The sequence below is a fragment of the Camellia sinensis genome, chromosome 1, assembly GCF_055761805.1.
Source record: "Camellia sinensis isolate YWXY chromosome 1, ASM5576180v1, whole genome shotgun sequence".
NCBI lineage: Eukaryota > Viridiplantae > Streptophyta > Magnoliopsida > Ericales > Theaceae > Camellia > Camellia sinensis.
This window is the reverse complement of record NC_138961.1, coordinates 21,891,823-21,913,563: the sequence shown is the minus strand read 5'-3', so window position 1 is coordinate 21,913,563 and position 21,741 is coordinate 21,891,823. Positions and strand designations below refer to the sequence as shown.

The window sequence follows — 21,741 nt, the reverse complement described above, 5'->3', positions numbered from 1 at the left end:
GAACGCAAGTCAATTTTGGAAAATACTTGGGTGCCTTGAAGTTGATTGAACAAGTCATCGATTCATGGCAGAGGATACCAATTCTTGATGGTGACATTATTCAGCTCCCGGTAATCGATGCGCAATCTCATCATGCCATCCTTCTTTTTTACGAACAATACTGGAGCTCCCTAGGGTGAGGTACTAGGTCGAATGAAACCTTTGTCCAGTAGTTTCTGGAGTTGAGTCTTCAGTTCTTTCAATTCTGTCATCAACATGTGATAAGGGGCTTTTGATATTGGTTGTGTGTCAGGTTGGGTCTCAATGGCGAACTCGATTTCCCGATCAACCGGAATACCAGGTAGATCTTCAAGAAAAACATCCGGAAATTTTCGAACTACGGGGATTGCATCAACAGTGGGGGCCTCTTTTTGTGTATCGATCACATAACAAGTATAACTACCACAACCCTTTCTTAGAAGTTGTTGGGTTACCATGGAGGATATAATACAGGGAGGATTAGGAACTCCAGTCCCATCGTAGACAAGTTCGGGTTAGTTTGGTATCCTAAGGAAAACCTTTTTGGCTTTACAATCGATAGAGGCGTGATTGGCAGCCAACCAATCCATACCTAAAATCACATCAAAATTCTCAATGCGGAGGGGAATCAAGTCTACGTATAAGGTTTTGTCCTTTAGGAATATAGTACAAAATCTGTACACATCAATGCTACAGGCAGACTTACCGGAAGGAAAAGACACAGACAATGTATATCCCAATGGTTCGGGTGCTGATGCCAACTTGGCAGCAAAGTGTGGTGCAACAAAAGAATGAGTTAACCTAGAGTCAATGAGGACAAGAGCTAAATGACCACAGACAAAAAGTGTACCTGACACAACATCTTCGGTAACTGCTAGTTTTCCAAGTACTAAGGTAAAAGCCTTTCATTGGCATTTTTGGTCCTTCCTCTCTCCTCTAGGTCCTGCGGGTTTCTTGACTGGGCCAGAGGGGCTGGCTGTAGGATTAGTCAGCTTTGGACAATCTCTCAACAAGTGGCCAACTTGACCGCATTTAAAACATACTCCCGTGTCTCGATGGCATTGTCCCCAATGGGCCTTCCCACAAGTGGGACAAATAGGAACAGTGCTACATCGGGGTTTGGTAGGACCTTGATGGCCTGAGCTAGTTGTGCCCATATTCACCTTTTTGGGAGGCGCAACACTTAATCTTCTGCTATCTCTTTCCCAGAATCGCTTCTTGTGGCTTGGTTCCTCGGAACGGGAGGCTTTAATCCCCTTTTCTACAATGTACGCTCGGTCTACCACTTCTGCATAGGTTGGCAGTTTCAAGACCTCGAGCCTGTCTTTAATTCCAGCATCCAATCTTGCTTTGAATTTTCTTGCTCTTCGAGTTTTGGTGGGGATGACGTATGTTGCAAACCGAGCGAGTTGTGTGAACTTGCTCTCATATTCGACCACCATCATGGTTCCTTACTTTAGATGTATGAATTCGGATGCCTTCTGTTCCCGCAATGAATCTGGGAAGTATTTTTCGTAGAATACTTCCAAAAATCTTGCCCTAGTCGTAATTTCTTCTTTGGCCAAGGTGAGAAGCCATCATTCCTGTGCATTGTCTTTGAAAGTGAAAGTGGCGAAAGTTACCTTTTTGTCTTTCGGTGCAGGGTAGGGCATGAAAAATCTTTTCCATGTCTTTAACCCAAGCTTCTGCTACCATCAGGTCTGGGCTGCCGGTAAATGTGGTGGGTTTCAGATCTTTGAACTGTTTTATGGTAGTCGGCTCTTCTCGCCGTTCCGATATCCCATTGTTGATGTTAGTCTGCAAGGCTTGTAAAAAATTAGTAACCGCTCTTTCCATTATTCTTTCCATCGATTCAGTGCCACTAACTGATGACTCACTTCCGTTACCATTATTGGCCATTCTACAAAGTAATAAACAAGGCATTACATTCACAATGTAGCATATAAACATGTGTAGCAAAATCTATATTTATATGAAATGCTAACTTTACAATTTTTTTTTTTTTTTTTTTTTACAATTTATATTATATTAGTCATAATATGTTAGTGTCCTATCCCTGTGGTACATAAAAACAAAAAGACAAAAAAAAAAAAGGATTAGAACACATCATTGTCAGCATACAAAAAGATTTTCTGCTACCCAAATCTAGAGTGGTGGGTCAATAGGTCGAAAAATCATAGGAAATAGTGCTGCATAAAAAGCTCAAATTCCCATCCCAGCTGGACTACACCAAAACACATCCATGCTACTTGGACCATGAAAATGGGGATGCACTATATGTATCCCAAAAATGCTCGGTCGACAATCTAGCTGGGTGTCTCAACATATGACAGGTCATTATTAAAGTCAACATTTTGAATATTAATGATCTCCAGTGGGTTAGGGACTGTGGTGAAAATATAGTCCTCAGGGTACACGTTCCCCCTTCTGACCACAAAGTCTGAGGGTAGAGGGCCTATGATATAATGTGGGTGGTCATATCCCGGGGCGACGCCAAGTACACGAGATGGTCCAAGGAAACGTCTGCGTGTATTAACAAGGCTATGTCTCCATAATAAATGTGGGACGTCGGTAGGATTAGCCTGGATATAAACTGGCTGACCCATCAACTGGGCAAGGCCTGGGTGTAGTCTCCTGATTATGTCCTCGGAATCTCCCCAACCCTCAGGTGAGGCGGGGGCGGGAGCGGGGTGCTCGGCTAAGATTTCATCTAAATTGATGGCCTAGAGCTCATCCCAAAATGCATCGTCAAGATAAATCTCTGACATTCCTACAATACCAGAATAAATATGAGATTTTACACAAAAGGACTAATGTTGCAAGTAAATACTTATTATTATTTATTTTATTTTATTTTCTTAGCTATATAGTTTTATTTATAGATTTATTTATAATTTTTCAAACTTCCTGATCAAATTTAAATAGTTTTTCTCATTTTTTGAACTGTTGCTCTGATACCACCTTTGTCACGACCCAACCTCAGGGGCTTGGGGTTGAAATCGCAACTTACTAACTTATTCTATTCGTAGCAAATTAAACTGCGCAAGCGGAAATAAAAATAATTAAACAGAAAATTTTCTTCATTTTACTATTTAAGAAAAAGAAAATACATTTATAGGGTTTTAATTATTTTATTATTCAGTGACCGGTCCCGAGTAGCACAAAAAAGAGCAAAAAAAAGAAAAAAAAAGAAAGGAAGATAAAAAAAAAAAAAGTGGTTCAACAACAATTCATGTGCGGGTTCTATTTTGTGAGGTTATGGGTTTCCCCTATATCTCGTCACCTGAAAGGGTAACAGCTATAAGCACACAGCAAAGTGAGAAATGTTATGCCAAGAGTACAGGGAATACAAAATAACCATGGATAGTTAGTTAAGCCAAAACATTTACATAACTTAATTTGGTAAATAAATCATTTAAGTGTCAGAAATTGAAATACATAAATTATGTATATAAATAACCATAACCACGATACAGAACAAAACAGAACAAAGGTCACAAAAGTGACAATCAGAACAGAGGTTAATGGATCCATGACAAATAGAGGACCACAAAGTGGCCAAACAGAGGCCAATGGTTATTTAAGTCCCCCAAGGCATGGGACTCCCATGGTGGTGCTGACAAAACATAATTGTTTATAAGATTATAGTCAAATATTCTTTAAAATTTAAATAAACATATCCATGGGTTTTATTTTTAACAAATGGAGTTCAGAAAATAATCCTCGTAACTGCAACATTAATATAGTTTATAATAATTTATAAAACATAACTTGTATAAAATAAACTATGGTAAGTTAAAACATACATAAAATACATTATGGTGACTCAAGGTATAATATAACTCACCTTAATATTGACCCTTAGCCTTTCCCTTACTAACACAACCTTCATATATACGTACCTCTCCCTCTCTCTTTTCTTTTCTTTCCGTTTGGTCGCTTACTATTTCATAGCCCCCCTCACTTCCTTATGTACACGTTACATGGTGCTGACTCATCCCATTATGATGACCCCATATAGATGACTCAACTCTCCTATTTGTTTAGGTGGCACAAGTGTCTCTATTCTATTTCTTCAAGGCAATTGCCAAATCTCCTCTAAATAAATGGTTTGATTTGCTAATCTTCAGAAATCTCATGCATTAAACATTAGATAAAGGCAAGTTGATTCTCTCTATTTTTTTTTATCTTTTTTATTTTTTTTTTCATATATGTATATTATTATTATTTTACCTAAATTTTACATTGACTCTAATAAATAAATTAAATAATATTCTATAGCATATCATCGTAATATTAATTATTTTGTTTTACTATGACACATTATTATTATTCTCATTCTATATATTTATTTTATTATTATTGCCAAAATAATATATTACCACATACAACCATAATTATATATAACTGTAAGTATTTACGTGATATATAAATAAACGTTCAGAGTGTCACATTTGGTTTGCAACAAGGAGGGATTTCGGAAGGTTGACAAGCGGACCCATTAGCAAAAAACCTTAGAGCTAAAACTAGGACTGGTTATGAGGCTCGACTTTATGTTCAAATAGATGAGAGAACTGAGAAATTTGTTGTGATTGATTTCAAAGAAAAACACAACCATGATCTTGTATCACCCAAGTGTGCTCACATGTTGCCGTCACAAAGAAAGATATCGACTATCAAAGCAATTGAGTTAGATTTGGCGGCACAATCTGGTCTTTGTTTAGGCCAGTCTTTTGAACTCATTGGTAGGGAAGCTGGTGGGAGGCAATGTCTTGGGTTTACGAAATTAGATCCAAATTTTTTTTTGAGAACCAAAAGACAACAAAGTTTAGCATATGGGGAAGTAGGCAAGGTGTTGCAATACTTTAAAGAAAAATCTTTGCAAAATACTTTCTTTCTTTTTTTTATGCTTTTCAGTTAGATATTGAGGAGCAAATAACGAATATGTTTTGGGTCGATGCACAAATGATCATGGATTATGCCCAATTTGGTGATGTTATCACATTTGATACGACTTACAAGTTAAACAAAGAACATTGACACTTTGCATCTTTTGTGGGATTCAACCATCATAGGGAAACAATTATATTTGGTGGAGCCTTGTTGTATGATGAGACTGCCGAATCGTTTGTATGGTTGTTTCAAAATTTTCTAGAGGCTATGTCAAGAAAGGCACCAAAAACTTTGTTTATCGATCAAGATGCTGTAATGGCTAAAGCCATACCCATCGTTATGCTTGACACGAGTCACCGATTGTGTACTTGGCATTTGATGCAAAAGCATTAAAACATATAAATTGTATGTTCCAAGATAAGGGGGTAAAGGGTGTACTAAATAAATTCTTGTTTGACATTAAAGATGCAAATCAATGGAAGTTATAGTGGGCAAAAATGCTTGATAAATATGATGCGCATGAAAACCATTGTTTGAAATTGACTTTTGCGGTGAAAGAAAAATGGGGCTGGCCATAGGTTAGACCAACATGGGCTACGAGAATGAGTACCACACAACTTAGTGAATCTTTGAATGCTTTTTTGAAGGATTACATTTGTTCTGATGTTAATTTAAATGAATTCTTCATACATTTCGAAAGGGTACTTTATGAGAAACAATACAAGGAGTTAGAAGCAGGATATGCTTTGTGCCAAAGGTGAAAGCGACAATAAAAATGTTAATTCAAATGGGTAATGTGTACGCAAATTTTTTTTTTGAGAAATTTCAAAATGAGTACTTTTAATCCATTGAATCGGACATAGAAACAATTGAATATGGCGAGGCTAGTCCTATTTACACAGTTGTTGATGTTGGTAGCAATCATGCAAGGAAAGTGAAGATAGAGAGGGATGGCTCTTTGGGTTATAATTGTACAAAGTTTGAAAGGGAAGGAATTTTGTGTTATCACTCATTGAAGGTTATTAGAGACATATTGAAGATGAAAGAGGTTCCTCCAAAATACATTCTAAAAAGGTGGACGAAACAAGCAAGAGCCGAAACTATGAAGGACATTACGGGGAATGACATTCAAGTAGATGTGAAATTCCAACAAGCCTCGTGGTATAAGACATTGATGACCGCATTTAGAGCAATAGCATGTAAAGTTGCAGAAACTAAAGAAACTTATGAGTTTTCTATTGCACAGCTTACTACATTAGGTACAAATGTTGAACGCAAGTTAAGTGCTCATTTTGGTGTTGAAAATGAAGTAAGTAATGATGATGTAACCCAAAGCTTTGAAGTGGATTGCGAAGATGTGAATCATGTTGTGCAACCAAAAGGATTGAAGAAAAATGTGGCAACTAGTAAGGGCAAAAGAAGGGTAAAAGGTGGATTCGAAGCGGCGTTGGTAGCTAACTCCAAAAAAAAATCCCATGCTAACAGCTTGGCTTCGTCAAAATCTATTGCAAGTCCAATAGTTGCACTTTCTCCATTATCTGTTAGAGGAGATATCTATGTTCATCAATATGTTCCTCCGCTTCAACCTCTTCCTTCTCTTTATCATCTTCCTCCATCTTTGGCTATGGGTGGTAATTCTATTCCTCCGCAATTGATGTCTCCCACATATCATGTGAGTGTTAGTTTAACATTGTATTTTTTGTGTAGATATAATATGTAACTCAAATCATGATTGCGAAACCTAATATATGACGTTGTAGGCAAACAATTTGTGGGAGATTTATGTAGTGCCAAATTCTTTGCCGAATTCAATGCCTCAACATTATTCTACTCAACCAACATTCTAGTCACTACTTCAAGGTTCATGTGGGTATGCTATTGGGTTTCGATATTCTCAAGAATCAAATAGTCCAATGTGTAGTCAGGTTCATCCTTGCTATCTTTTTAATTTTTAGTTGCTGAAAATTCTAACTTTTTAGTTGCTGAAAATTCTATTAGAGCATGTATTTACTTACTGAAAATTATGTTTAAAGCATGTATTTAGTTGCTGAATTTGCTGTTGTCTTCTTAATTTTTACTTGCTAAAAATTATGTCTTCGTACATGCTAAAAATTCTGTCTTTTTAGTTGCTGAAAATTATGTTTAGCTCATTTATTTAGTTGTTGAAAATTCTGTCTTCTTCCGTTTTAGGCTATCGATCGGCAGCAAGTGTTAGAACGCACTGAATAGAAGTCATAGCAGTTAAAATTGTGAAGCAAACTGATGCTAAAATTGTTCATGTTGTTGCTACTGCTGGAAAGTGATGTTGCTGTTGTAGATGCTGAAATTAGGCTAAAATGTGTGTTATGGCTTGTATTTGCACTGGAAATGTTCCACATTTCATTAATGTTAACGGCTTGTATTTACACTTGATGTTATCCTTTGTATGGTTTGTTAGTGTCACTGCTACATGGAAGGATGCAGTACTTCATTTTCTTCTGAGTGATTGTTCCAAAATGAATAAATGGACCAATGTGTGTGTTGAAATTTTTAGATTTTCTTTTGTGTGAAAGAAAAGGGACACATCATTTTCATTTGTTAGAAAAATTATGCCAAATTGGTGTCTTATTTTTTGAAGACCTATAGGTGTATTCTCAAGCATAAAAGTTAATTTAAAGCATAAATTCCAATCTTGGCACTAGCAGTTATGTTATTATAAGCAGTGAACTATTGGTTGTGTTTTGAGTAATATTTTCTTGTTTTTGATATTTGTAGAGTTGAACCAGGCCTATGGTAATGGAGACTTTGTGCTTTGTGTAGATAACTTATGAGTGGTTGGTTCTTTAAGGAGTCCTTGTGCTAATCAGATTTTTTTTTTTACATTTTTCCTTACAAATCTGGATACTCAATCAAATGCTAGAATCCCAGGTAGCAATTTGCTAGTTGAACAGTTGGTATAGGAATTTTGAGCTCTAACACCATCAAATACTATCTCTACACCCAAACCAAATCATGGTAAGATTGATGCAAACAAGACCAAAATGCTATAATTTCCAAGTTCTACAATCATCAAATCCATAAACTACATTCATCAAATTTCCATTCATGAAAACCAAAACACCATCATTGCATCTATAATTATCAAATCCATAACTACATTCATCAAATTTCCATTCATGAAAACCAAAACACCATCATTGCATCTATAATCATCAAATCCATAACTACATTCATCAAATTTCCACTCATAAAAACCATCTAAAATCATTGCATCTATTCATCAAAGCCAAAATGCTACAAACGCTGACAATACATCCGTTAAGTTTCATAAAATCCATAATAACATTAGTCAAATTTTCCCGAAGTCAACCGAACAATAAGTTACATCAAAAAGTATAAAATTATAGAAAATACAATGAAATACACCATCACCTTCAAATTATTTTCCATCCTTTCAAGCCTTTGACCATAGTCATCATTTTCATTTTCCATGTCATCAAGCGTCGTCCTTAGCTCGTTAAAGTCTTCTACTGTAATACCATCACAAGCTCTAGTGTTGGAATGGATTGTGGATGTAATGTCTTCATCATCTTCATCTACGAACTTAAAGTAATTGCAATGGGCAGTGTTTCTCTACAATGCATGACAATTAGTTAATCGAATAACACAAATTAATTTGTCACTACTAAAGGATTAATATTTCCAATACATACATATTTTGATGGACAAACAAAGAAAAAACGCCCTTGATTTCGATTCTCATTAGTTTTTACAATATATATGGCTGTTGTTCTTCTACAATTGCACAGTCTCAGTTTTAATCTTATGTTGGTATTGTTGATAAAAGAATAAGCCATTTTTAAATCTGCATACACAATACAAACAATCTTAAAACAATAGGTGGTGTAAGTTTTGATGTGTCTTTCACTCTATGGAAGGACATAACCTATTCTACTAGCTAAAAAAATTGTTGCAGTCATCCTCTCTTTTTTCTTCCTTCTCAAATTGTTGTAGTCAAAATTCTAAAAAATTATGTTTAGCTCTATTTTTCTCTGATTATCATTTGTTTTTATTATTGTTATCTAAAAAATCTTAAGAACCTTAGTTCTCTGTTGAGAGTAGTTGAGGATTTTAGGAGAACTAGAGAATCAGCAACACTGTCAATTACAAAAGAAAAAAGTTGTGTGGATGGGCTATGTACATCAATTGAATATCAGCTTCAAAATAGAATCAATTATAACAAGGAGATCAAAAGCTTGAAGTGAAAAAGTACCTACTTTGGCAATTAGGAGTTAATCCATTTCAATGGTCAAAACAGGGCTTACGCAAACAACGATAGAAGTGATAATCATAGGGATGCTGTGGTACTGCAAGCAGGGGAAATAAACTATGAATGAAATAAAATTTGACATACAATGTAAGATGCTAACTTTCATAATTGAAAAATGAGATTTCGATAAACATGGTGCTAATGGAAGTTGTTTTTTGCTTCATTTCAGCAATAAAGTGTGGTTAAGAATGTAGTTGCCCCTCTCTAACCCTTGCATAGACATTGTATGAGTGTGAAAGAATTATAGATGGCTGTCTCTAATATTCAATTCAAATTATATAGGTTATGTTCACATACAACGTGGATTTGTCTTTGTTAATATACACTACTGAGGAAGCAATAACCTGAAATGGTCCAACAATCAAAAGGCATAAGAATACTCTGTTTTTAGGAATAAGTAAAAATAGTTCCCATTTCCAAGTCCAAACTAGTTTCAGATCTGCACTAAGTGTTAGATATTCAAGGAAGATGTCTAACCATATTTTCATGACCAATACTAACACTTTAGAGTAAAGTATCAAACTTTCCACTTCTGAAAGAAACAAAAATGCAGTAAATCAGCACTAAAATTTTTAAATTAAATTTTTTATCAATTTGTAAATCATGAATTCGATGGCCTCCATCCAACCAACAAACAAGTTAAGACAGAAGTTCATACACCAGGCTTCAGCAGTCCATACACCAGGTTCAACCAACAAAAATAAATAAATAAACAAAATAAAGTAAACAAACATCTCATCCTATCTGTAGTAGCTAGTTCAGTAAAATAAATATAAAGGAAATGATCATGCAAAGTACATAAATATGTATATATCTATCCAAATTTTGCACACAAGAGAGGAACAACAAAGAAAGAGCAACAAATGTATTTTTATTTTACTTTTGAAATTTAAGACAGAAAATTAATCAATTTGTCTCACTAATTAAATAGGTTTATGGATACTGATTCATCAAAAACACACCCACTCTCAAAGTCCTAATTTTTTCCTGTTGGAATCCCAAATCAAATTCCTAATTTTGAAATTTCAAATCTATTTTCTCAATCTCAATCACACAACCCTAACTTCTTAATTTCAGCGTTTCGAAGACAAACCTAGTTCATCTATGGCCTGAGAACCCACGTTCTCATCAAGAAATTTCTTCGCTCAGCTGATGGTGGTCGCGGTGGAGCCATGGTTCACGAAGTAGAGAATATTAGGGCTGGAGTGGGTCACCGTTTGGGTCGCCGGTGAGGGTGGGTTCAGTGGAGGAGGACGGGTGAGTGTGAGGTTGAGTGAAAGTGAAAGTGAGAGTGAGAGTGAGGGTGAAGTGAATGTATAATTGCAGCAACGGGCAAGAATTTTCTGAAATTTCAATTTCCTTTTTTTTTTTTTGTTTTTTTATGGCCGTTGGATGTGAAACAGCAGATCTCAACCATTGCAAGTAGGAAATGAAGTAGGATGCTCAAGGAAGGGATCCGAACTCATTGGAAAATGTCACCATCGGATCTTTACCTATCACATCACACTATCTGCAGGTCCTCATTCGTCTGCTCGATACCATGTTGTTGGATATAGTTGCGATACACCTTAGACGATCCTTTCTACCTTAACATTACACAAAATACGCCCGTAGGACACAATACCCTTCGGGCCCACTCCACCACTAGCCTCAAACCGAAATCGTACGATCCGCAAACAGTGGTTGTAGTGCACACGTCATACCGCCGTAGTTTAACGAAATTCTTCGAGGATTTCTAACTTGCACAGCTAATGTCCCTCAAAATCAAAAGTTATGCATACAATTCCCCCAAGTTAGGCTAGGACTCAAATAATTTATTAAATTTTTTATCAAAACTCTTACTTGAATGTGACGCCCACACATATGGGTTTGTGTGATATCACATTATATGAAAGTTTTGATAAAAATTTTAGTAGATTATTTGAGATTTATAGCATGTTTCATGCCCCTCTCTCCCTTTGGTGCTTTTCTTTTCCAGAAGTGATTGAGACCCCTTCTCCCCCTTTTCACCCACCTCCCCACACACACACGTGGGTACTAGTGATTAGAGAAGGAGGAAAAAAAAAAAAACTGGTCAATCACAGTCCAACGGGTCGTGGGGGTGACCCCCTGTCCGGGTCCGGATCATTTTTTTTTTTGGAGGGCAACCCAAGAGAGTTCGTTGGAGTTTCAGGTTCTACTGTTCATTCTTTTCCCTCAATTCAATCTTGCAACTATTTTCTTGATTTCCAAAGTTTAATGTAGTTTGAATCACACCAAAAACCATTCAACAATTCATCACAATCTTCAACCTAGGGTTTGAATAACTACATATTACCCTACCCTCTGTTGGTTACTTCAAGTCACATTGTTATGCTTGGTTTAATTCTATGATTGTGTTATGTTTCTGAATCTTGGTTGTAATGAGGGATGTGAAAATACCCAATTGGCTCAAAGGGTTGCCATTGGCACCCGAATTTCGCCCAACTGACACTGAATTTGCAGACCCAATTTCTACATTTCAAGAATTGAGAAAGAAGCTAGTGGTTTTGGTATATGTAAGGTTATTCCACCATTGCCCAAACCTTCAAAAAAATATGTGATTTCTAACTTGAACAAGTCATTCTTAAAGTGCCCGGAGTTGGGTCCGAATACAAACTTGGCAGAGGTTTGTTCTTCATCGAAAACAGATTCTGGGAATGAGGCAAATGACAGGGAGGCCAGGGCAGTATTTACCACAAGGCATCAAGAATTGGGTCAGAATGCAAGGACAATCAAGAAAGTTGTTCGTAAGCAAGTATGGCAAAGCGGCCAAATTTATACGCCGGAGCAGTTTGAATCTAAGTCGAAGACTTTTGCTCGGAGCCAATTTGGTATGGTGAAGGACCTTTCTCCGTTAGACATAGAAGCACTGTTTTGGAAGGCAGTTTCTGAGAAGCCCATAAATATAGAGTACGCAAATGATGTACCTGGATCTGGGTTTGGAGAACCAGAGGGATCATTTCAGTATTTTTATAGACAAACGAGGAGGAGAAAGAGGACATACAATCGAAACAGTGGAGGAAGTTGTGATAGCAAGAAATATCAAGTAAATAACACGAGCAATGGCGGTGAAAATAGAGGGGTATCAACCAAGAATAGTTCTAATTCTTTTAGAGAGATATCCAGGGTGTCTATTAGTTTACCAACCATTTTGTCAAATCAAACATCAGGATGTTCTAGGCAAAAGAGTTCAAATGCTGCTAATGAGATGGAAGGTACTGCTGGTTGGAAGCTTTCAAACAGTCCTTGGAACTTACAAGTAATCGCACGCTCACCTGGCTCACTTACGCGTTTCATGCCAGATGATATTCCGGGTGTTACTTCACCCATGGCCTATATTGGTATGTTATTCAGTTGGTTTGCTTGGCATGTTGAAGATCATGAGCTTCACAGCTTGAAATTTCCTTCACACTGGCTCTCCAAAGACTTGGTACGCAGTCCCAGGAGACTATGCATTTTCTTTTGAGGAAGTGATTCGTAACCAGGCTTATGGAGGAAATATTGATCACTTAGGTATGTAAAATTGCTCATTGTTTGATATTGGATCAGCTTTATGAGTTCCAAGTATGGTTTATGGTACTAATAAATCTTCTGTTATTTGCTTCTTGAGTGTGTTCCTTGGTACCGAATGAAAGGACTTAAAAGCTGAAGTCTTTTGTTATTATTATTAATTGCATAGATATGCAAAGAACTGCTGTTAGGATAGCTGCATATCAACAAAGTCACTTGTGTCATACATAGCATGATAAGACATTGGTTTGACCTAATGTGATTAGAAGAACGTGTGGCCACCTGGGTGGATTTTGTTAGCTGTTTGGGATAATCTACTGCAGAAGCCCCTTTTCTTTTGTTTTCAAGAGTTTTGACGCCTTCCAAACACCTTTTGCTTATATTTTTGACCTCCTTTTCTTGATATTATGATCACTTTGAGCTCACATGTTTATTTGGTATCAAAGCATTTTTCTACCCATTCTGCAATCAATGGAATTTTTTTTTTTTTTTTTCCATGTATGACAGTTGACACATGAATTGCATTTGCTTTCATTTCCCAAATACAGTCTTCTCTTTGTTGTATCTGCAACCATACAGAAGCAATGGCAAACATTTGGGAGCCTATTACATTGCGTGAGCCTGATAAGAACTGATGATAGTGAAAAGGTAACCAGAATATGGGGTTGCCTAGTAGGCTTATGGCATTCTGGGTTCCCACTTTTGTCTTGAGATGGTTGATAATTTTGTATGAATTTGCATTTTCTTGTTATGGAAATTGTTGTCACTCTTATAATTTACTATTCTCACATCAGTTGGCGAGGTTGTTTGATGTATGACTGTTTCTCAATTTCACCATTCCATTCCATCCTTGTTTTTATAGAATACGGCTTCCATCGATGTGAATTTTGTAGGACATTATTACCTTCACATTTTGTAACCCAAGTCTAGTTTTTTCCCCTCTAATTTTCAGCTTCTCTTACACTCTTGGGTGAGAAGACTACTCTTTTATCACCTGAAGTTGTTGTTAAGTCAGGCATTCCATGTTGCAGGTGGGTTGCTTGTAGCTTCATCTTTGGTTCTTCCTATTCTTGTCGTCACCTTCAGCTCATGGATAGGATTATGATTCCGTAATTAATACTATTTTAGGTAGACTTGTGGAGCATGGGTTGTGATGTGGTTTTTCCTGCTTATTGGTTTATGAAAATTCTAATAATATCTATTCTGGTCTGATTTCTTCAGATTGATTCAGAACCCTGGTGAATTTGTTGCAACTTTTCCAAGGGCTTACCATGTAGGATTCAGCCATGGTAATTTCTTTTCCGCCCTCCCCCACAATTAAGGATATTTTTAAGCTTAGTGATTAATAGAGATGCTTATTTATGCTTCCAAAATATTTGTTTTTGGGTAACTTCTGGTGGTTTGTTTGTTTTTTTTGTTGGATAAATTTTGTGGTTTGTTCATCTTAGCTAAGTGAATACAAAGAAACTTTTGTTACTTTTGGATTCTTATTGCATTCATTATTGCAATTAGGTTTTAATTGTGGGGAAGCTGCAAACTTTGGAACTTCTAAGTGGCTTAAAGTTGCTAAGGAAGCTGCGGTGCGTAGAGCTGCTATGAATTATCTTCCCATGCTTTCCCATCAGCAACTGCTATACCTGTTGACCATGTCTTTTGTTTCAAGGTCAGTTTACGATCGTTCTTCAGATTCTCTTTGGAACCTTAGTTATTGAGTAAATTATTTCTTGAAGTACCAATACTTAGGTGTTGCTCCAGTACTTTGCTTAATGAAACTTTTTAACTTAATATAGTTTTGATTATTGTGAGAGTGATTGGAATCAAAGTTTAATTGTTCTGTGACAGAACAAGAATAGAATTTGTCTGAGAGCTTTAAAGTGCTGCCTAAGGTGAAAGCTTTGGTCTGTGTGATTGTCAATGGAAATGTCAAATGTAAAACTTATGACATGCTTCAAAACAGGAGACCCAACAGAGATTTATTTTCCAGTGTCTACCAAATTACGTGGGACAAGCTTAGGAACATTTGTGCTCTTTTGCAAGCTTCAGTGTCTTTCAATTTTTGGCAGATTATGATTGGACTATAGCCAGAAATTTCTTCTTCATTCAAGTGCAGGTATTGGACTTTCTTGTTTTGGAAATGAGAATAGATGGGATTTGGCAATGTAATACCTCAGCAAATGTTTGGAGCATTTGGATGAAGTAATGGGTGCGATTTTTGAGAAACAAGAGTGATGAGAAAAAATCTGAGGAAAACTTAGCTTTCTGTGGAAAATATTTCTTAATATTTTCTTTGAATGAACTAGAAAAAATGGAAGAACATAGAAAAAAATTTCCATCTTCCTTATTACAACATCATGAGAAGTCTCTACTCATTTGTTTTAGATCCCCTTGTATCATTAGAGATCTGAAAACAGTTTCAGGGAGTTTGGCTTTGGTTACGTAAGAGTTATTTGATGTCTTATTTGTTAAGTAGTCTTATTTTCATAGATTTTAAAGTCCACTGCTCAGTCGGAAACTTCAGGGAGTAATTAGTATTGCTGAATTGCAGTATCATAGTTTATCCTGCATTTGTCAGAAATATTTTAACTTGTTCAGTTCCTATCTATTATGTGCATAGATTGTCTTTCTTTCTTTGTTGTTAATAGGGATGTCAAAGGACCCTCCTAATGTCTGAAGTTTGATATGCTTCAAATTGTTTGGATGACAGAGTGCCAAGATCCTTAATGCCAGGGGCACGAAAATCTCGTCTGAGAGATTGCCAGAAGGAAGAGAGAGAGCTGTCAGTTAAGAAGGCTTTCTTAGAAGATATATTAAGCGAAAACAATCTGTTAACCATTCTTCTTGGAAAAAATTCCTCGTGTCATGCAGTACTATGGGACCTGGAATCACTACCATCTCCAAGTAAAGAGTCTGAAAGGTGCATTGCAACTGTTGTGACCACTCCAAGAGAAGATGTCTGTTCTGAGAATAAGAATATAGAAACCACGGATGATTTGTATTTCAATGATGCTGATTTCTCATGTGATTTTGAAGTTGATTCCAGGACATTAGCGTGTGTGGCTTGTGGGATTCTTGGCTTTCCATTTATGTGTGTGGTACAACCTTCTGAGAGAGTATCAATGAGCCTTCTGCAAGATGTAGGAGTGTCAAAACCTCTGAGGTGTCACTCCCATCCAGTCCTCCATGACATGATTGAGGGTTTTATTTCAGGTATGAGGTCACTGTAATTTTATATTCTTCTTGAATCTTGATCGCTTTGTCTCTTTTGCTTGTTTTGTCCTCAGCTATTCTGGCTAATTAACTTAACAGTAACTTTGATTTCACCGCGGAGAGGGGATATAAGAAGAATCATAGGTTTTTCCTTATATCTCTGACATTCCCTGGCAAATACCTTGACACTTGAGATGCTTGAAGTTCAATCCTTTTATAGGATGTTCTCTGAAAGTGTTGCCAAAAATCTTAGTTGGCGAAACAAGTATCAAGGAAAATGTACTTTGATACATGGCTGCTGTTATGGAGCTGCCTATCTTATTTTAAAGCCAATCTTCTTGATTTTTTGTCAAAAAATTAAAAAATAAAAAAAAATCTTCCCTAGGTCTCTGCTGCTGTCATCTATGGAGGTATTGTCATTCTACTATTCAGGATACTTTAAATCGTGTGAAGCATTTCTAGCTCGTATTTTGTATTCTCCTTTCTTTTTTTTTTCCCCCAGTTTTTCTTGATTTATCTATTTTTCTTTTTTCCTTTTTCTAGTGAACTCCCGATCCAAATCTCCATTTAGCTTAAAGGTCACCAGCTAAAGTTTCCATCCTAATGTACTAAAATAACATGTTGCAGAACAGTTTATTTCAATTTTGAACAAAATCAGAAGGTATCAAATTGTTTTTGTTTTGCAGATGGAATGAAGGACAAGATTGAGCAGAATGAGAGCAATGTGCTTCACCATCAAAATGGAGCATTTTCAAGTGCCAAATCTATCAAATCTACGCTCCTCAGAGGATCTATCAAGTGTGCCTGATCTTTTTCCACCTCCAGGGGATCTTCCAGTTTCTTTAGAAGTTAAGTTTGACAAGGGGTGGAGTGCTACTAGAGGATTTTTAAGACCACGGATAATCTGCCTGGAACATGCAATTCAGATTGAGGAGATGTTGCGTTCCAAAGGTGGAGCAAATTTCTTCGTAATTTGTCATTCAGGTAAGGATAGGATAGTGCATAATGTTGTTTGCGCAAAAGCATGGTTGTTAAACAACCCCATGTTAACATACAGAGCTAAATTAGGTCCCTTTTTGGCTTTTTTCCCTTTTCTTGTTTTGAAAGGTGCAATATGCAGAGCTAAATTATGAAACATGATATTTTTTAATTTTTTTTTTTTTTTTTTGGTATCGGCTATGAAAATGAAATTAGTCAAGTCATGAATTTACTTTCACTTGTTAAAAAAATTGTGAATTTACTCACTTCATAACACCTTCCTTTTTAAATTTTGACAGCCAGCCTTTTTTTTTATTTAAATATCTACATTTTTTTTGATTTATTTAAAATTTTATTGGAGAAAAAAAGTGGTGTGGATCAAGCATCACTAATACAAAAAGAAAAACAAAACAAAACCAATAAGAGTTTATACTTTATTTGTCGCATAAACTATTAGGAGTACATTATTTTGAAAAATTAATATTATATTGTTTGTTTGTTTTGTTAATGCAAGTTTGTTCTCCTTTTGGTTAATTTTTTGCATTGATTTCCTGATTTTGATTTGTGTAGCTTTCAAAAAATGAAGGCACATGCTGCAGTGATTGCCGAGGAAATTGGTAGCCCTTTCGGGTACAATGAAATTCCACTGGATAATGCATCCCAGGAAGGTTTGAATTTGATTGATCTTGCAATTGATGATGAAGAACACGATGAATGTAGAGAAGACTGGACCTCGAAACTAAGCATCAACTTACGGCACTGTGTCAAGGTCAGAAAAAATTCTCCGTCCGAACAAGTGCATCATGCATTAGCATTGGGTGGATTGTTCTCTGACAGGTGTCCAAGTTCCAACACCTTCAATCTTAAGTGGCCATCTAGAAAATCTCGGTCAAAACAAAACTCATATCACTCAGTCCATATGAAACCATCTGAGAGCATTCAAATGGAAAAGGATGAAGTGTGGGGAGAAGAGTCAGATGGTATCATGGTTAGAAGAGAAGGAGAACTTATTCAATATTCAAGAAGATTCAAGTCGAAGCCCGGTGATTATGCAACAGCAAGTAAGATCTTTGAACACCCTGCGAAGCACATGCACAATGAAGTTTCAGTTACTAATTCTGGAGGTCCAGATGAAAGCAGTAAGAATAATAAGAAAAACTATGCTGAAAAATCTGCTGGTTCACTCTCATTGCTGTTGAAAGTACTGAAAATTTTGACATACAGAGAGAATCAAATTACAGAGGAAATCAGCATGAAATATGTGGCTTGTGCAGATGCTTCTGAAGGGCAATGCAATATCCAGTCCGATGGAGATGTCTTGATGAAAGAGGCCCCTGATCTTGTTAATACCATGAACACTGATGAAGTGCTGAGCAGTCTTGAGAATTGTTCTTCACATGACAAGATAGAGCTGGAAAACACGGGCTTCACCATGGTGTGCCCAAGATCAACTGCACAAAATGGAAGGAAAAGAAGAATAGATGTGGAGCTGCAAACAGAAGATCAACTCGATTTCAATTGCTTCATTAAGAGTCCATGTGAAAGGCTGAGGCCAAGGGCTGCGAAAGACGCAAAAATCAGTGGAATCGACAGTAACAGTATGTTCGAGGATAAACCAGCAGTAAAATCTGTGAGGAAATCTTCAAACAATTTTCTTTCTCGCAAGAACAAAAAAAAGAACGAGAACGTAAAGGGATCTCATAGGTGTGATTTAGAAGGCTGCCTAATGAAATTTCAGACGAAGGCGGATCTACTCTTGCATAAACGCAACCAGTGTCCACACAAAGGGTGTGGAAAGAAGTTCAGCTCTCACAAATATGCAGTGATACATCAACGCGTTCATGATGACGATAGGCCTCTCAAATGCCTGTGGAAGGGTTGCACCATGACATTCAAGTGGGCATGGGCTAGGACCGAGCATTTACGAGTGCACACTGGGGAGCGGCCATACCAGTGCAAGGTTGAAGGTTGCGGCCTTACTTTCAGGTTTGTATCTGATTTTAGCAGACACAGATGGAAAACTGGACATTACGTGAATGTACCAACCTAACATTGTTGTTCTGTTCAGGTTAGATCTGTAACTATATGGGAATTCTGGGCCAAAACATGTCTCAGAAGCCATGTGTAAAAGTAGTAATTGATGATTTTGAGTACAGGTTAGGGTTAGTTGTTAGACAGAAACTCCAATTTTTCTGTATTGTCACTTGTAGATTAAAGCCCTTGTGGGTTTTGGGGGATTTTTTAAATTTCATTTTTTACATGGTTAGGGTTCAGAAACTTGGGTTTTTGTACTGGATTGTTTGGCCACACTGTTTGTCTATTGGGTGATTTGACTCAATGGATATGTGAGAAATGGGTTTTTATAGAAATGGGTGGTCTCTTCTATGATTCAACTTTGTGTTTCTGTAGATTGAACTTTCTATGAAGATAGGTAAAGTTTGAAAGTTCGAAGAGAGTATCAGCATTCAACCTTCAAATGCTGATAATACTCTTTCCACTTTGCTTGAAGAAGTGCAATGAAATACTCTTTCCACTACCAGCTCCAACTACCACCCACCACTAGCTCCAACCAACCCTTTCCCAACCCCTTGTGCCACCTCATAGCCCCTTCTCACCCTTTGATGCCACTCTCTCAAGCTAGGAAGGGACTGGAGGTGGCGATTGGGACTATGGAAGGCTGGATGGTTGTAGCAGGAGCTGTGAATGGGCTAGGGAGGGTGGCCACTGGCCAAAGCCAGTGGCAGTGGCCGTCACGGGGGCGTGGGGGTAAGGTTAAGATTTGGTTAGGGATGGCAAAATGTCCCGATCCACCGGGTCCCCGACTCCCTTTGACCCTAATACGATGGGTTTGGGGGTGGTTGAATAGGGCAGAATCGGATTTGAAAAAACTTTTAAAAACCCGATTGGGTTCGGGTTGGGGACGGGTTACCCGAATCCTACCCTACCCGCAAATATAATAATAAATAAATAATAATATTATGTGTATAATATATTATTGAAATTTTATAGAATATATAATATCTATTGAGATTTTATTATATTATATAATATAATTTTTATATATTTTAAATTACAAATAGCATTTTTTAGTTTTAATTATTAAATTTTAATATTATTATTAAATTTTTTATTGTGTTGCGGATCAAGTAGAGTCAGGGGCGGGAGTTATCTTTGTGGGTTTGGATATGGGTGGGGATGGGAGAGAATCCATGAGGATCAAGGATGGGGGCAAACAGCGAAAATGGGGATGGGGGTGGGGTAGAGGGTCCTGACCTATACTCTATCCGTTGTCATCCCTAGATTTGGTGACTTTCTAAGGATAGGGTTACGATTTTAAAGGTAAAATGGGGCAAAAATTGAAATTTTATGATTAGAGAGGGTCCAAAAAGAACAAATTGAGGTGCTACATTCACTTGTATTTTATTAATTACAATTATTTTTTCTCATTTACATGCACTCACTTATATTCCATTAATTTATATTTTTTTCCCCCTCATTTCTTATTCCAGCATTGACCAAAAATTGAAATTTTATGATTAGAGAGGGTCCAAAAAGAACAAATTGAGGTGCTACATTCACTTGTATTTTATTAATTACAATTATTTTTCTCATTTACATGCACTCACTTATATTCCATTAATTTATAATTTTTTTCCCCTCATTTCTTATTCCAGCATCGACTACAACAGTAAAAATATACCGTCCATAAAACATTAAAATAAGTTGAAGAGTTCTAGTAAAATTTGATTTCCTTCTCTCATGCACAAAATAAAAAGAGATAGGCTACTCTCCAGTTCAGTGGACTTTGTAAAATTTATTATGAGTTTTATTTCGATAATTTGAACTGTTCAATGTATAAAATTTATCGAATAATTTATTTATGTAAAAAATTACATTAATCAAATATTAATAGTCTCTTGTTTAGAACATATTTTTGTCAATGGTAAATAAGATTTTAAAAATAAATTGGTAACAAAAATATGTTCTAATCAAGGAATTATCGATATCTCATCAACATAATTTTTTAAAATGATAGAATATTTGATTCTTGGGACACTACTAGCGATCCATTTATCTGATAAAACTAACAGTGTTATACTCCACTTGTGACTCTACCCCTTCTGTGGGAAACGAGTGCATTCCCCACTTACCCCGATGGTGAGTTTTTTTTCTTTTGGATTGAGTTAAATCTGTCCGTCAACTGATTATCCTAAAATTAGGACTTACAAATGTCCCCTTTTTTTGTCCAAAAAAAAAAAAAAAAGAAAGAAAGAAAAAGAAAGTTATAATATTTTAAAATATTTTTCTTTTTGAAAATTTGATTACTGCACATATATATTTTCAAAATGTATAAATTGTCCATCAAAATATAAAGTGTCCTTCCACAATATGCACCCTTTTTGGGTGTATATCTAATAATTTGTAATGTTGATACTATAAATGTCATCATTAAATTATTTTTAATTATAAATAAAATAAATATAATGAGTTATGACCAAACATCAATACAATCAAAGACCTCTTTCATGATAATTAAAATAATAACATAATAAATTATAACTAATATCATAATAAATCATAATCAAATCAAAATTAACACAAAAAAAAAAGTTATAAATAAAATAATAACTACAATAAATCATAACCAACACAAAAACAAATCATAAACAAATATTTACAATTAGTCATGACCAACACAACCCCAAAGAGTTGGTCTAGTTAGTCCAGCTTGAATCTGAGATGTATTCCTTTTAGATCTCAGTTTTAATTTTCATTAGATGTTATCAACTCTTTAAAGTCATATC

The 21,741-nt window shown here is 36.2% G+C and overlaps 1 pseudogene across 1 annotated transcript; it reads left to right on the top strand.

Annotated features, from left to right (window-relative positions):
• The first annotated feature begins 11,335 nt into the window (after nucleotides 1-11,335).
• Nucleotides 11,336-19,305, top strand: LOC114309471 (lysine-specific demethylase ELF6-like; annotated as a pseudogene). Its single transcript, XR_014364464.1, has 7 exons — nucleotides 11,336-12,754; nucleotides 13,704-13,782; nucleotides 13,973-14,040; nucleotides 14,264-14,414; nucleotides 15,456-15,958; nucleotides 16,645-16,756; nucleotides 17,507-19,305. The product of XR_014364464.1 is annotated as a lysine-specific demethylase ELF6-like (transcript).
• The last annotated feature ends 2,436 nt before the right edge of the window (nucleotides 19,306-21,741 follow it).